This window comes from Calonectris borealis, chromosome 2 (genome assembly GCF_964195595.1).
Source record: "Calonectris borealis chromosome 2, bCalBor7.hap1.2, whole genome shotgun sequence".
In the NCBI taxonomy this organism is placed as follows: Eukaryota; Metazoa; Chordata; class Aves; order Procellariiformes; family Procellariidae; genus Calonectris; species Calonectris borealis.
This window is the reverse complement of record NC_134313.1, coordinates 150,632,131-150,648,245: the sequence shown is the minus strand read 5'-3', so window position 1 is coordinate 150,648,245 and position 16,115 is coordinate 150,632,131.

Here is a 16,115-nt window from a genome sequence, read left to right as displayed (position 1 = left end):
ACAAGATACTTCTGGAATTTTATCGAATTCCCTTTAACACCTGTCTGGAAGAGTTGCAGTGGTTGTTTTTTTTAGTATTTGATTTTTCCAGTCTTCCCCTGAATCTGCATACCTTTTGTTAATATATTACAAGGTATTATGCACCGTTTTTTTGTATCAGCAGGCACAGATTGTCTAGCTGCCCAGTTAGTAAAATTCCCTTTGAAGAAATGTGTGCCTGGGATTTCCCCCCCCGATTTCTCCTGTTGCTCTGACCCACTGCCCTCCCTGCAGGACGGGCACCTACCCCTGCTCTCACCGCTCATCTCCCTCCTGGCGCCTTCGCTCCTGCCTCAAGCTCTCCTTCCACCTCCTGGCACCGTGTTGCCCTGGAGTCACTGAAACAGGGCTCTTTCCTCTCACACACCTGTAGAGAAGTGAGACGCTGTGTCTGAAAATCAAGCTGGGGTTTGTGGGGTTAAAAATAGTCCCACTGGGAGACAGACAGATAGCTGAGCCCTGACTCATTAATTGTAATTAGCTGAAGGTATCTTCCTAGCATAGTCCTGTTGTTCTTGGATGAGAACTGTGAGCATGAAGCCAGTAGGCTGATTACTCTTCATTCCTTTCATAAACCACCTTATAACATACTTACTTTATATTGTACTATACAATGTGATCATATGATTACCTTAAGCTTTTGGCACACGTACATCAGGTTCCCTCTCTGTATCACCATAGATGCAGCCCTGTGGGCTGAACCACAGGATTACGGATTTCATCAACATGTCTGTAACAGTCTCAAGCTCCTTTTCATGCTCCAGCAGCTCTGCTGTTGCATATTTTCAAAAGTGTCTGTCATACACAACCAGAAAGCGGTGATTTCCAGATGGTATTTTTCAGTCCTTGAAATTAATCTGTATGAACTCCAGGCAATTACTCTGTTGATACTATATTTGAACTGGGGTCTCCTTTGATAGACACTTTTGTGCATAAGAAGTGACCAGGATCCTCAGGTTGGTCTTACCCAATGTGGGGAGACCAGAGGGAGCCTGTGCACTTGTGCCCTGCAAACAGCAGTCGCATTTTCCTTTTGTTTTCTGTTGAGCTGCAAATGTTTATTTGGCCGGTTTGTGAATCCATCTCCATGGATGTCTTGCTAGGCTGGGCTTGATAAGGAGTTGCTACAGGCTGTTGTGAGCCTGTGTACACTGAATTCCTTATTGAGTAAATGTAAATGAGAGGATTTGAGGACTTCCACAACAATTGAACTCTCCAGTTCTGTAGCAACCCTCATTTAATCTGTGGGAAACTCATCAAAGAGCACCTACCAGCCTCACCAGTTTCGGATCCCACCAGGAGATTTTGAGGCATTGCAAACTCCCGCAGATTGACGGGTGGATCTGAAAACGTGAACAAAACATGGCTCAGAAACCGTTCCTTTGTTTTACTCATCAGCTTTTCTTCTTCCTTTGTCTAGATAATTTGTTTCTTAAATGACAAGATGATGCTGTTGGTTCTGATAATGTGCTCAAAGCTTTTGTAGATGTGGTGTCTTCTGTGCAGATAGCCTGTGGTTTTGCCAGTATCTTTTTGTTTTGTATGCTTTCTGGTAGTGGTCTGGAACTCTTAGCCTGTCCTCACTAACTATATGCTCAGGATGCAGCTCCTTAAAGGCTGCTATTTGTTTCTTGAGGTTTAAGCCTTTAAAAGGTTAAAAATTGTTGCCACTCTTAATGTGTCTTATGAAATATGTGAAGGCTTCTTCAGTTCTCAGAAACAACATTTTGAACGGAACTAAAATCTCTTTAGTTCTTTAATTTAAAAAACTCTGCAGATCCTTCAGTATGTCTAAATAGTGCCTGATTCATTCCGGATTCAGAAGGCACTCTGAAGGACCGAAGCAATCCAAATATGCCGTTTATTTCCTTGGTCCTTTGCTCCCATCATTACCTGACACTGCTGAAATATCTTGCTCCTAGTCTTTTATCCATGTGTTTGACCTGCCTGTGCATTACGTCTCATGCAGCCAATGCATGTTTTTACATCTCTTTTGGGCTTTTGAGGGTGTGGAGGTGGGGATGTCCAGGGTTAGGCACATCGTCCAGTCAGGCTAACCTCCAGAATATCACTTAGCTTCACTGTTACCTGATATTCAGGGAATTCAAGCTGGGAACTGCCTGCCAAGAACACTCCTTAGTTTAAGTGCGATCTGATGTTGCACTTGATCATATCTTGGCAAGCTCCCCTTTATTCTTGGAGGATGCACTGGTGCAGCGTTACTGCAGCTGTGCTAATTGCTTCCTTTCACTGCCTTCCACAAAGGCTTCTGTTAAGTCAATCCCTAACTTGTACCGGCCAGGCTGCCTCACCACTTTTCACCTCTGTTGCTATCAGAGGCTTTGAGATGCTGTCTCCACCATCTGATTTTTCATTAGCTGCACCTCCTGCCCAGCCTTAGCGATGGCTCCTGTGCACAGCTCATTCCTCGGTTCAGCCTGTAACATACTTCTGCTGAATGGCAATCTTGTTCTCGTACAAAAACATGGATCTTGCCACGTTCAGAAAGAGTTGGATTTCCACTGCTGTGCTCAGCAGTGCTCAGCAATAGCCATTATTTTAATTTGTGTAGTCCACACTTGCTTTCCTTCCAGCATGTCAGTTTGTCCAAGAACTGGCGTAATTTCAAACCTCTGAGCCATCACTGTGGTGTGCTGGCTACTGAAGTCCTCTAGCCCAAATGTGGTCATGCAGCTCTTTGCATGGATCGTACTAGCGGTTGCTGGCAGTGGCTCTTGTCTGCCAGCAGCTTTATTCCCTTGCATATCGTTTCCCTCTGGACAGCCTGTGCTTAGTGCTGTTGCCTAGCGTGGCCTGTGGGCATCACCTGGCCTGGGACCCAGTGGGGAAAAAGTTTTTTATCCACTGTAGGTGGGAGATTCTGGCCCATTGCCCTCAGTAATGGGGTAATTGCTCCACTAGCCACTATTTCTTCAAGTGCATAAAGGTTTGACAAAGGAGCCCTCCCCTGGCAGAGAATTAACAGCTAACGTCCCTAAAGAAACCGCATTTCTATTTTTACACTGCTAATTCTCCAGCAGTAACCTGGACCAGGACCTGTGGCTGTAGAAAGCAGGCAGTTGCCAGGGGCACTAAACTGCTGGAGACTGTTGCAAAACGGTCACAGATTTGCCGCCTGCCTTGCTTATGCCAAGGCGCAGGAAGACCAGGCTGGTTTCTCTCTCTGAGGGAAAGCACACGGGCTCAGCTCGGTGGAGGGCGGCCGCCCCTGGCAGCAGCCGTGCTGCTCCCCGCTCCTCTCGGCTGGGTGGCAGCAGCAGCAGCAAGCCCAGATCTTCTCGGCTCTTCTCCTGGCTGGTCCTGTCAGCTCTGCCCCTTTCCAATAGCCTCTTGTTGCAGCAGGATCCTTGCTTGGCTGAGCTGGGCCCCTTGTTCCTGGGGTGTAGATTGAGTTGTCACCTCCCTCCTGCCCAGCTGGCAGTGACCTGCTCCATGCACTGCCCGGCCTCCTGCCCTCTTCTGGCAGGAGTGACGCAGACCCCTCGGCATGCCGGGCTCTCCTCCACGGGGGGTCTTCTCCCACCCCGGGAGGGATGCGGGGCCAAGCCCCCTCCTCCCGGCCCCTCTCTGCCCCCCGGCACAGCCCAGGGGTGCTGCTTGTTGCTGCCCATCTGCCGTTCTTCGTTATCAGGCAGAGGCCAACCCGCTGGTTGTCGCTGGCTATCTCAGAGGGACGCTGGTGGGTGCTAAATTGTCTGAAGCTGATAAAAAGCAGCTGGGTGGATATTTTAAACAGAACATTCGTTGCATCTGTAAATCTGTAAAAACAAATGCCAAGACAAACCTTCAGCGAGTTTATAGCCCTGTTTTGGGTTTCCAGCCCTTCAGCTGCAGCTCTTCCGGCTCTGAAGAGGGGATGCTGGCGGCACAGGCATTTGTGCCCTCAGACACAGTCCAGCCAATGGTCCAAAACCATATAACATATCTTTAAAACTCCATTTCTTTTTCAGTTTGAGTGACTCTTCTTCCTCCTTGTGATTAAAAGAATATGTTTATTGTCTTTTCTGGGTGAGGTGAAACGCAACCGGTGCATCAGTGGACGACTTTGTGCCACTCCATCCACTGACCTTCCTGGATATATTAGGAGCGTGGCTGTTTTGAGAGCCTGCATTACTCCAGGTCACATCACCGTGTTGAAACGCAGGTACCCAATCTGCTGATCAATAGCAGGGAAAAGGGAGGTTTGTCCTCATCCAGGTTACAAAAGCTTTCCAATGTTTTCCTCACAGCTCATGGCTCCCAAAATACTATTCTTCCCTTTACCCATTTTTCTTCAGCTTTCCAAAACTCTTTGCCTTAACTATAACTTCAAGTCTATTCAACATGATCTATTTACTGTCAAATCCTGTTAATTCCTAGAGGGGATTGTTTCTTTGTTTCCTGCCTAATAAACATGTTACGCTGTGTTTTTGCCCAGTGAAGAAATGATGAATGTGGTTAGAGCCTTGGTTAGCTGCCGGGTGGTGAAGAGCTTGCAGAAGGAGCAGGGAGGGCAGTGAGCACAGGACAGGACAGAAGAAGGGTTTCCCCTCCTTCTTCTGTTGGCTTTTTCTCCCACTGGCTGTCCAGGAGATGGTAGGACCTTGCTCTCCCCCTTTCATCGACACAGTTAACATCTGTGAAGGGGTTGGAGGCAAATGCCAGGAAGGAAGAAGAGCTATTTAAGCTAACGGGCAGCGTTGGGTCAAGTGAGGTATAAACTGCCAATGAATACACTTTGGGTAGAACTTAGAAGAAGGTTTCCCACCATTAGAAGGGCACGTTTTTGGAGGCTTGATGGTGCTTCCTGAGGTTACGTGACATGGTGTGTGATGTAATCGGGGACTCTGATTAATTTAAACTGTATCTTTATTCTTGACTTGTAGTTATAATCTAGGAACCGTGTTTTCAGGAGTTTGCAGATTTAATACGTTGCCTGTTTTGATGTCAGAATAACATTTTTTCCTGTTAGGGTAAAACTGAGGAAGGACAGGCATTTTTATGTCTTATTTGTCTGTTTTTCCACTTATATATAATTATGGCAATAAATCTGGTATAGGACATGGGTATAAATATTAAGTACATTTTATACCTTTGTAATATTTAGTGTAATAATTACTTTGAAACTTGAAGCATGGATAGGAGGTTGAAGTATGATCTCCCAGAAGTGAAGAGCTGGGGTTTTGCTGGTAGACTGCTGAAAAAGGAGACCCAGAGCCTCTGCAGGTTGAGAGCCCCCACTCCGTGCTCCTCTCTTTCTCTTTAAGATGAGAAGATGTCAGATGTCTGAAACTGGTTTCTGTAGGTAGGCTGAGGACAATCAGCCATGAATTATAAAAGTTGTACGGTGGGAGTCCTGTAACTCCTACACTGGATCCACTTAAATGCTTGGATATGTTAAGCTAATAAAGTTGCAGGCTGTCGCTGAAATCCATCCCAGAGTCTGTCTTCAATAGCCTCCTTGTAGTGATTAATGACAGCAAGCCCGTTGCTGTTTGCAATGAAGGATTTGCTTGTATCTGTCTGCATTTGCAGATAGCGAAGTTTCAGATAACGGATTATAGTTCCTGTGGTTCTTTGTTGCCTAGAACACGGCACAGAAATTTTACACCCCTGTAAATTGTTGTCAAATGCTGCTATTCTGGTTTGGTAATCCACGTGTTCATTTTGCATAGCTGTAACTGAATAGTTACGGTATAATGTCGGGAGGAGAATTGGGACCCTTGATTCCAGCGGTGTTGCCGTATCAGTAGTTCAGACAGCTTTTCCCCTTCCAGTCCTGGATAGATGTATACTGGAATATTTTTATAGATGTTGGCAGCCCAGGAAACAATAATTAGCATGATGATGACTAGTAATTTGCCATCAATGGCTTGTTTTATTTACAAAACATCTGTTCTTCATAAGTCCTCCTCTTCTTTCCCTTTTTCATCATGCTTATGCCCATGATATTAAAAAAATTCTTTTTTTTTTTTCTTAAAAAATAATGACATGAACGTTGCTCAAGTATAAGTAAAATAAACTCTAGGAATCATTAAACTATCAAATATTTTCTATGTAAGTACCAATAACCATTCTCTAATTGTATTTCAATTAAGTTTGTGGTTTAAATATTCTGCAGTCCTTGGTGGGATGAAAAGACAGAAAAGCAAAAACAAATTAAAGTGATCAAAAGATCTGATTTCCCAAGAACATGTCTTGGCTATTGCCAAGGCTCTTGATGCCTTGAGGATGTCTTGTTTCTCATGGTCAAACCTCAGACAAACAAATGGACTTGCCGGAGTTCCCTCTTCCCATCTTCCTGCTAAAGCTCAAAATGTTTTTTAGATTTCTTCAGTGCTTTCTGCAATAGCCTTAGGCATTAGTTAGATCTCTCAATTAGAAGCATAGCATAATGTTAAATGTTTTGACTGTCAAAAACATCCCTGTCATTTATAATACGGCTGTGAGGTCCAACATACACGTGCATATATTGCAAATCAAAAGTATCTTTCCGTTTGGTTTGGTACCGATCACAGTTTGTATAAGTACTGCAGGTTTGACATGTGCAGCCACAGGGCTTTTCATTTACTTTGTTAAAGAAAAGACCTCCCATTAGACTCAGGTGAGTGATTAAAAAAAAAAATTATGCAGATATCTGCAAACAAATTTCACCCACTTGACTTGGAGTGTTCAACTTGTATTGCTGATATTTTCTTCAATATATTTCTAATTTTGTGTTACATTTATAGATATTTTTTGCATTGTATCCTTCACTTTGGATCGTTCCAGCATCCTTCCCATTAAAATTAATCTGAATGTTTCCTTACTGGGGGAAGGCAGGGAGAGGCAGGAGAGCAATGGGGAAAATCCCATTCATTGGTTCGGCAGCGCTGATGGAGCTGAATGAAATCTTTCCACTCATTCAGTTTCTGTGGCCTAATATTCACCACCTTGTGACTCCTTGGCTTGTGCCCATGGCACACTGAATTCCCAGATGGTCTCCGCATTGAAATGCTAGCCAGGCTTGGGACTGTTCGGCTTCCAAGACTAGGCAAAACTGGGTGCATTGAGTCTAGCATGGCAAAAGGCCAATCTGCACCTAACCATGTAATAATTTACAGATACATACGAATCCTTCATATTCTGGAAGATATTTTTCATTCAGGGTACATATATATGTCCCATTAAACTGAGTAACAGTTACGCGTGTTCATGGAGAGGAGAATAACTTCTGTGTTTGCCTTCTTACAAGGCATATGCTGTTACGATATATATTTTTAATTGATTAAGAGGTGGGAACAGTAACAGTGTATCTGATCCAAGTTTTTAGCAAAAGACTCTTTATTGGCCTCCATACTGTAAAACATTATTCTAGGCATGATCCCAAAGGCATTTTTAATCATCAGGCTAGATGAAAAGAATATACATTTCTAAGTATCCTGGAAGTACTAGTAATTTAAATTACAAGTTTATCTTGTTAACATTTTGTTTGGTGGGCAATAAGCCACAATTCAGAAATGTTAAACAAAATCCCGTCTTTTTTATAAAAATATGTTTCAGAGCTTTGGAAGCTTTTCCCTTCTCAGTCCTTTGCTGTTTGCATGGTAGGATCTCAAATATACTGTCCTTGTTATTAGCAGAAGAATGGTCCTTGCAACCTGAGTTTGGGTTGGCTGCGGCACCCCAGGTTATTGTCCGGCACAGGCCCACGCTTATGCATGCCATGAGGATCCTGAGACCTGTCAACTCGTCCTAGGCATTATATGATCAAAAATGATGCCTTATATCTAAAGCACACAGAAGGTGACTTTTCTGGTATTTTCAAGGCCAGTAAGTGGCTGTGGCTGGAATCGCAGCTTTAGCTCATGCTCACAGGTAGCTGTGGGGTTGCCTTGTGCGTGTGTAATTTATCTGCTTGGGACTGTAGCCCTCACTTAGCACTTATCCTGCTCCCGCAGCCGGAGCGTGCCCTTGGCAGTGCTTCCTTGAAAGGTGTTCTCTTGAATTCCCCTCATTGTTGTGTTTTTACATTTTAAATAATGCTCCAACATTTTAATACTAAAGGCCAACGTAAACATTTATATATTCTTAAATAACCTAAATGAGTGTGCATGGTCTATAGACTCTTTTCTAAAAAAAAACCCAAAACCACCTTCCTTTCCTTTGCAAATGATTTATAGTACGAGATTCTATCATTATTTTCATAAGCTCATACTGTATGAAAGTGTAGCATGGACTATCTCAGAGCTATTGAAATAGGTGATGAAAGCCATAAAGTTAGGAAAGTATACAACTGTATGATAACTATTCATACGTCCGCTTTGAAATAAGAATATGCCACGTAAAAGTTAAGTTTTATGAGCAGACATGTTAGCACGACCTCTTATTGAGGTCTTCTGTAGCTTCTACGAAAAGACTCAGTTCTCAATTGTTTATAACTCTGCCATCTGTTATCTGCTCAGACTGAAACTTCCCTTAGTGTGAACCTGGGTTGTGCTGTATTAGTGTGGAAAACTTCAGCCGGAACGGTTCATCCGGTAGGGGGAAACAGCTTTAGCCATGTTAAAACTCCTTTTTTAATGGTATATGAGCTTCTTGCTTTGGAACGGGCTTCTTGATAAGGGGGTGGGGAAGAAGGGTCTTGGAGCAGGATTTTTGTCTTATTCTGAAACGGAAAATGTGGTCAAATGTGGTTTATAAAACAAAGCCATTGTGCGCAGATGCCCTGTAGATACAGTAGACTATAGTCTCTATACTTCTAACCAGGAATCCCATGCATGGAGAGCATCTCAAGCCCCTGATAGCTTGTGTGTGTGATTAGAAACCATGTTTCTGACAGGAGAGGAGGGTGATGGTGAGCCCCAGCTTCAGAGGGTGTGTGCCCAGGGCAGCCTTTCAGGGTGGTGCCATTCCCAAGCAGGACAGAGTTTGATGGGACAAGCACAGTCCTGCCTGGGCAATTATTTTGTGAAGGACAGTTGGCAGGCAATGCTGAGCATTTCAGAGATCACCTTATCACACTCAGTAGCAGCGTTACCACCCCGAAGGCTGCCACTGTGCCTTAACATGCCAAGACTCACAAGAGCTTCCCATCACGCCCTTCAGTGGTCTTAACTTCTGATCTCTTCCCAGAGCAGCCAGGAAGCACAAATGGGACATCATTGCTCTGTTTGAAGCCTCTCTTAGGGGACAAGCTTAAAATTTCATCTTCCTCCCACCTCTCTCCTTTAGCTGCATTTGCGTGTGTGCCTGTGTGCGTTTCTATTTACCAAGAATCAATTGCTGCTGTCTGAGACATATCTGCCTCTGTAATTCTTGCTGTGCTCAGAGCGGTGAGCTAAAAGAGATGCCTGAGCAACCCCGATGTAGTAAAGATTTGTCATGTTGCTAACAAAGGTCTGCAGTTTTCAATAAACTGAACTGTGAGTATTGAAGGCAGAACTGCAGTTTCCTATCTTTTGTCATTTTTTCTCCCTTCTTCTTGTTATTTATCTTGTTTGACGCTAAAAATAAAAGGAATTAGTCTTTAACCATTTACACATGAAAGCTGAGAGCTATCATTTAAATATTTTTACCAACAAGGGACATTTGATACTCTTTGAGAGATTGCCAAGTGAAGAAAAATGTTATAAAGAGGGAAGAGGAAGGAGATTGTATAAAATTTGGCATAGCAAGTATTCGATTTGTTTTCCCCTTTTCTTTCTGTGTGTGTTCAATCAGTTATCTTGGTGGGTGAAATATTACAAGTGAAACCAACTTTTTGGTAACAGAATCTCACTGTGAAACTGAATTTGCTTGGGCCGGGCAGACACTGTGGGCTGAGCCTGTTAGCCTCTGCTTAGCTTTGGTTTTTGGTGTATCTATTCTGGCTGGAGGCTTGAACTAGACGGTGGGAGGAAATATCTGTTTACTGGAGATTTTCTACCCCATACCTAAGGCTTTGTGCATAACTTCAAAATAAATATTATGTTGGGCTTTTTAATGTGTAATGAAATTATTGAAGTGAGTAACATACTGACTGAAATTAATAGTTTCAGTCAGGGTTCAATGAAGTTAACCCAAACACTCCTTACTAGGGGACAGTAACGAGAGAGACTCCCAAACAAAAGCCTAAAATATCCCTGGGAATGGATGTGACATTGGTCAAAATCCTTCTCCCTGATGAGGACAGAAATGTGAAGGAGAGACTTTTCTTAAAATGTTTGGGTAGGGAAATAAATACAAGTTACCCGAGGTTCTCCGGCCAGGGATGGTGAGAGCCTGGCCTGGGTGCCCCAGCAGCAGGATGTTTGCTAGAAGCAGAGAGCCTAGTTCTGAGAATTGATATGAGGGACCAGAAGTGAAGACCTGGCCAAAAAGCTCTTCCTTTTTCGATAAAGAGAGAAATAGGCATCTATGAAAGGAGGGACTCCTGGAGGGCAGCTCAGGCCGTGACTCGGTCTGGGCTGAAGACTGGAGAGCTGCGGAGAAGCTACTAACCATTTGTCTGATGTGAACTTTGAATTATGCAGACACATAGAAATCCCAAGCAATGATGCAGACTCAGAAAGACAGAAGATAGTCTCTAGCTGAAAACATCTGCAAGGTATTTACCAAAAGTGTAGCTATAAAATAGAGCTTGTAGGGTCCTATTAATCTGTACAGCCTTTAATCTGTACAGCCTGGTAAGGAAGGGTATTTCACACAGTCTAGCAACTGGGCAGCAAGTCTTCATTTAGACAGAAACGGTGAAGGCGGCTTTGGTTCATGTGATTAAAATAAAAAGCATCTACTTTCATATGGCTGCATTCTTGCACATTAATAAGTCAAAAAAAGATTCATATTTAATTACTGTAAATAGGGAATTTGCTGAAATAGCCATTTAAAAATGATGTTGCATGAGAATTATTCTTTTACAAAGATTATTAAGATGCAGTTACTTCATTTATGCATCATGTTACCTTAGGTTAATTGGCATTTATTTCAGAAGAAGAATTCACTGAGATAATATTATAATCTTGTAGTCAATTGTCCTGGTTATGCTAGGAATGATTGTATCGAATATTGATACAAGAATTGTGACAAGAATGACTATAAAATTTAAAGAAAAAAAGAAATGTATAAGAAATGAATTACTGGTGTAAAAATGTAGAATTATCTTCTTCAAGCTCATCTGTAAAATCCAGAATTTTCAGTCCAGCACTGGACTTCATCAAGGAAAAATGTTGTTTTCGTTTATATTATTTAAAATCTTATATAAAGCAGCAGTTTTTAATGACATCAGGATTTTTTTTTAATTACTTTCAGTTACTTTATTCTTTTAGGAGACTTCTAAATTTTTAGTGTTTATTTTGTTTATATATGTGATATGCATTGGAAAGAAAGTAAATCTCATTATAAGATTTTCTTCAGCTATTAGCCCCCTAAACCAGTCTCAAATTCTGTTTTTTGCCAATTTTGCAGTAGGGCAGTGTTTAGATTCTATGTATTTTTTTCATGGTGGAGTAGAAGAACATCTAAGAACAAAGCTCCTCTTTTATCTGCATTTTGCTTCTTACCCACAACATTTGATTCACGTCACGGTGAATCAAATCTGCTCCTAGCCAAGAGGTACACAATCAGCAGGGATGAAATGGAGTGATATTCCTGAAATGTCCCTTTACTTCTGCCCTAAAACCTAATCCCGTGTGCTCTCATTGTGTTTCTGAGCAAGTTTGAACCTGGAACTTGTTTCCTTATAACCTGGCTATTAGACTCTTTTTCCATTGGCACGAGACAGACAACTTGGTGTGTTCGCCCAACTCAGGGCCCCATTTATACAGACAAATTTACTGTGCCAGAAGTTACATTAAAGCGTCATACTGCCCTAGTTGTTTTAGAACAGGATTCTGTAACATGGTAAACTTTCCTACATAAACATTTACCTATGCAGAATTTATGCCTGTACATTTTTGCTTTTTTAAAAAATAAAAATCACATTTTTCATTCTTGAAGTGGTGAAGACAACTTTCACATATATACTACAACATTGCCGTTTCCTGTTTCCAGAGAAAAAATATTGTCTACTGTGAAGGCTAACCCTTTCCTTTAGATTTATAGCATTATCTGCACACCTACTCAGCTGAAAAGGATGAAGAGGCAGGAGTCAAACAAATGGACACTGCTGGGCTTACCAGCCCAGAAAAAAATAATGAAGGAAAGCAGCCTCAATATATTTTATTTCCCACTAAATGCTGATAAACATAACATAAATTAGCTCTCTTAATGACCCTGTCTATACTGTTGTATGTGGGTACCTGGTACTCCAACATGATTGCAACGCAGTCTGTTAGCAATCTTCGCAACTTCACAGCGTTTTGGATATAGATGGAGAGCAGTGTACACGTTGACTTAAAATACCCCAGTAAGTGAGAAGCAAGTCTTTAGGGCAGGGCTTTAGAAAGCTCTTCCTCGGAATGATGTATCCATGAGCAACTGGGTATGTGCACCAAGGAAATGGAGCGATTTGAGCATTATTATGAGGTATAACCAGGAAAATTGGCTGAAATAAAAATGAGAATTGGATATCTAGAAGAATTGCATTCTGATTCGTAGATGTGTTTGATTGTGATAACTTGGAAATTACTACCTGAAGAAAGCTGTTGAAACACTGTTGAGATGTTTATAATGAAAATGGATGTGTTCCATACAGATCAAAATGGGACTGACGCTGGACACACTAAGTCATTGGGAGGCCTTTCTACCTTTCATTTACTTTGTCCTGCAAGTCATCACCCAACATGTGAAAAGTGGGAAAGCTTGTCTTTATTTGATATTAATACATGCTAACATCCTTTAATTGGTGTAATTGCATAATGATAGTACTGTTTCCCCTTTATGGTGTTTTGACTGTATTTAATCTTGGGAGAAACCCTGGGGAATGCCTCTAGTGCCCTCTTTGCAGGCCAGTGGCTGTCCTGGGTACAGCGCTTGGAAGATGCGGCTCTGCTGCTTCAGCTAGCCTGCAGCTAGCTTGGTTGGAGCGAGCTTAAATCTCTCCGTGCCACGCTCCACCGCAAGGCACTGAGTGGCCTTGAAAAGGCTTGGGATAATTAAGTTTTACTTTAGAAGTCTTGCCCCACTGAACTCCACGGCAAAACGGCAGTTGACTTCACAGGGATAAAACCTGTCTCTTATTCTTGCTAGATTTGGACTAGAAATCTCAGCTTCCACTACGGCTAATGGAAGTCACATGCACGTTCCAGGAGGAGAGCTGATCTCTTTCATCTCTTGAGTACCATGCTCCTCTGTGGCACTTCCAAGGCTGCATCAGTTATCGCAGGTCCGTTTATTTTAATGATGCAGCAGGAGTGTCCTAACTTCCTATGAAGGTACTTTGTTGTAATTATCTTGTATGTCTAGGGGCACCGCAAGGGGTTACATTTATTTTACTGCCAAAGAACTGTTGTTTCAGCTGCAGTTCTATGAAGAAACAATCACATCTCCAGCAGTTTGTTAGATTAATCACAGGTGTGTAATCCCAGCGCATACCCTAGAGGGTATATCCTTTGACCCGTTTCCCTTTTTTAAAGGGGAAACTCTGAATTAATATCAGTTGCATTGCTTATCACCGTTCACATTGGGTTTCTGCAGGACGCTGCAAAAAATAAACTAAAAGCTTCTATGACCTTTATTTTACTTGTGTATAAATGAGTATTGTAATTTAACAAACCTGAATTGCTCATTGGCAAAATCCCCTGGAAAACTGAAAGTTAATGATAGGAGTTAGAATGCAGAACTGGTTCAGGAACTAAGTAAAGCCTGTAGAAGTGAAGAATTTGTCTACTCTTAGCACCTAGCCGTGCTTCAGTGTTTTATCCCAATGGCATTAAAATAACTAGCTCAGCAACTCATTATTTATTACTTTGCAGTAAGCAATAAGTAAAGATCACTGATGTTCAGCAATCTATGTGCTCATTGCACAGGTTTAAAATAGGATCACCTTTGAGTTTAAGATAGTAATTCCTCCTTCAGGATAACAGTAGCACCAAGTTGCACCGCTTTCCAGCTTCATTTAATGCCTTGTGCTACAGACCAGCACCGAATGAATGTTAAGAGTCTTTAGAGACAAAACTGAAGGTTTTCTGGACTATAAAAGATTTTTACATTTCAATCATGTAACCATCTAATGTAGAAACAAGTAAGTATCCAAGAACTTGACATTTTGTAAACTATAGTATGTTTAAAAGCCTCATCTGGGGAAAATTCAATGAGTACATGAGAAAGAATATGCATTTGCCTTTATTATAAGTTGAATTCTTACAATAAAATAGCCTTAGTAATAGAATCTCTGTAGGGGAATGGATTTCTGTACATTAAAAATAAATACATCTAATGATTCATAGAAACATATGAACTGTTTTACCCAGGAGTATATTTTGAAGTAATTTTGGCTGCTTAGTCCTCTGGTTTTTTTGGAAATGAGATTTTTGTTTTACCTGAAGCAGTGAGCGTGGTGGGTTGGTATCAGTGTCTACCACAGCACTCCGGAGACATGTGTACACTGTGAGAAAGTGGGATGAAATATTAGGGCTTCAAAATAACTGTATCTGTATTTCTGAACTTCTATGTTGAGCCCTATCCTGAAACAAATTCAGACACAAGAAAAATCATTGCTGAAGGATTGTTCCATACCAAGACTCAGCTCCATACCAAAATGTAGCACTATGTGAATCAGTGAATGTGCACCCGAATAGGTATTTAATTAAGGTGATGAATGCGAATGATGAATGACTACTGGCATGGATTTTGCAAGGGCTTGTGCAGGAATGCAGCTCTTCCCAAGCACAGAGCCCTGTGGACTGCTAGTCCGTGGTGGTGGTGCAGATGTGAAGAATTTGTAAAGCAGTGAGGAGGTTTGGGAAAAACACCATTCTGGAAGGGGTTAAACCCAAATTTTCTTGCTGTCTGTATTCTTCGCTCATGCTGCCCTGGAAGTCTAGAGTGGCTCTTGGATATTTAGGAGTTGGCCTTAATATAAGTCTTTTGTATGCCCTAAGGATCTGTTCAATATGCACAGTACATCCTTAGTTTCCTGGTTTATCACTAAGCACAGAAAATCAAGCTTGCTATTGTTTTAGCAGAAGCCTTTCTAGGAAAGCAGTGGTCTGGTTGGTCTTGCAGAACAAGGCAGAGCTGCAGTTCTTCAAGATATTTATACGAAATGCATCCAATGGGAATTCAGATTCCTTCTGGGGTTCCTTTCTTGGACAGGGTATTGCAAATAATAACCTTTAGCTGCTATTAATAATCTATTAACTCCTTTGATGGCTCTAGTGAACACAGCTGTGTGACAGGAAATCTTGTTTTGGGAGAATGGATGTAGAGAGTCCACCCTGAAAAAGATATTTGTGGGAAGAAGAAAAGGGATTTAAAAAAAAAAAAAAGTGCCTTGCCTCAGCTGAGTGTTTGTTTCTTATATTATTTTGCTTTATAATAGCATCAACTTCAAAGCCCAATTAACACTTTTATGAACACAGTATGACTGGTGAACTAGTTCCCATGTTTTTTGCTAAAGACAAGGTTGTTTTCTGCTAGGGCGAATTCATACGAAGGCTTTCTCAAAACAGACGCTACTTGAAACTTAATTGAAAATGACAACTTCTAATTCTGAAAAAAACTGCAAAAATGAACATAATTTTTTTTGCAGTAAGGTTTTCCTTAGCGTCACAGTGATTGAGCTAGTGACAAGCGCCTGCTCGGCTTCCCACATGAGGCTGCTCTGGTGCAGTAATAGAAGATTAATCAGAGAAAATGACTAATACTGGAAATATAATACTTAATTTTTCAGGCACTGCTAATTTGTTACATTTGGCCTGCAATGATCCAAACTATTAACAACCACTGTGTTGCAAGAGGAGCAAGAAACCCTGTTCGTTCCTATTGAATCATTTCATACGCTGATATCTTCGCTTTGAGACTTGTCGAAAGAGTACTAACAGTAAGAAGGAAGCATATTAATTTTATAAAAAAAGAATAAGCTTCCCACTTTGATTGCTTCCACTGAATGTTTAGCAATGTAAATTTGACCAAAGGAACACATAAGAACTGAATAAAGCCTTCAGAATTTCTCTGTG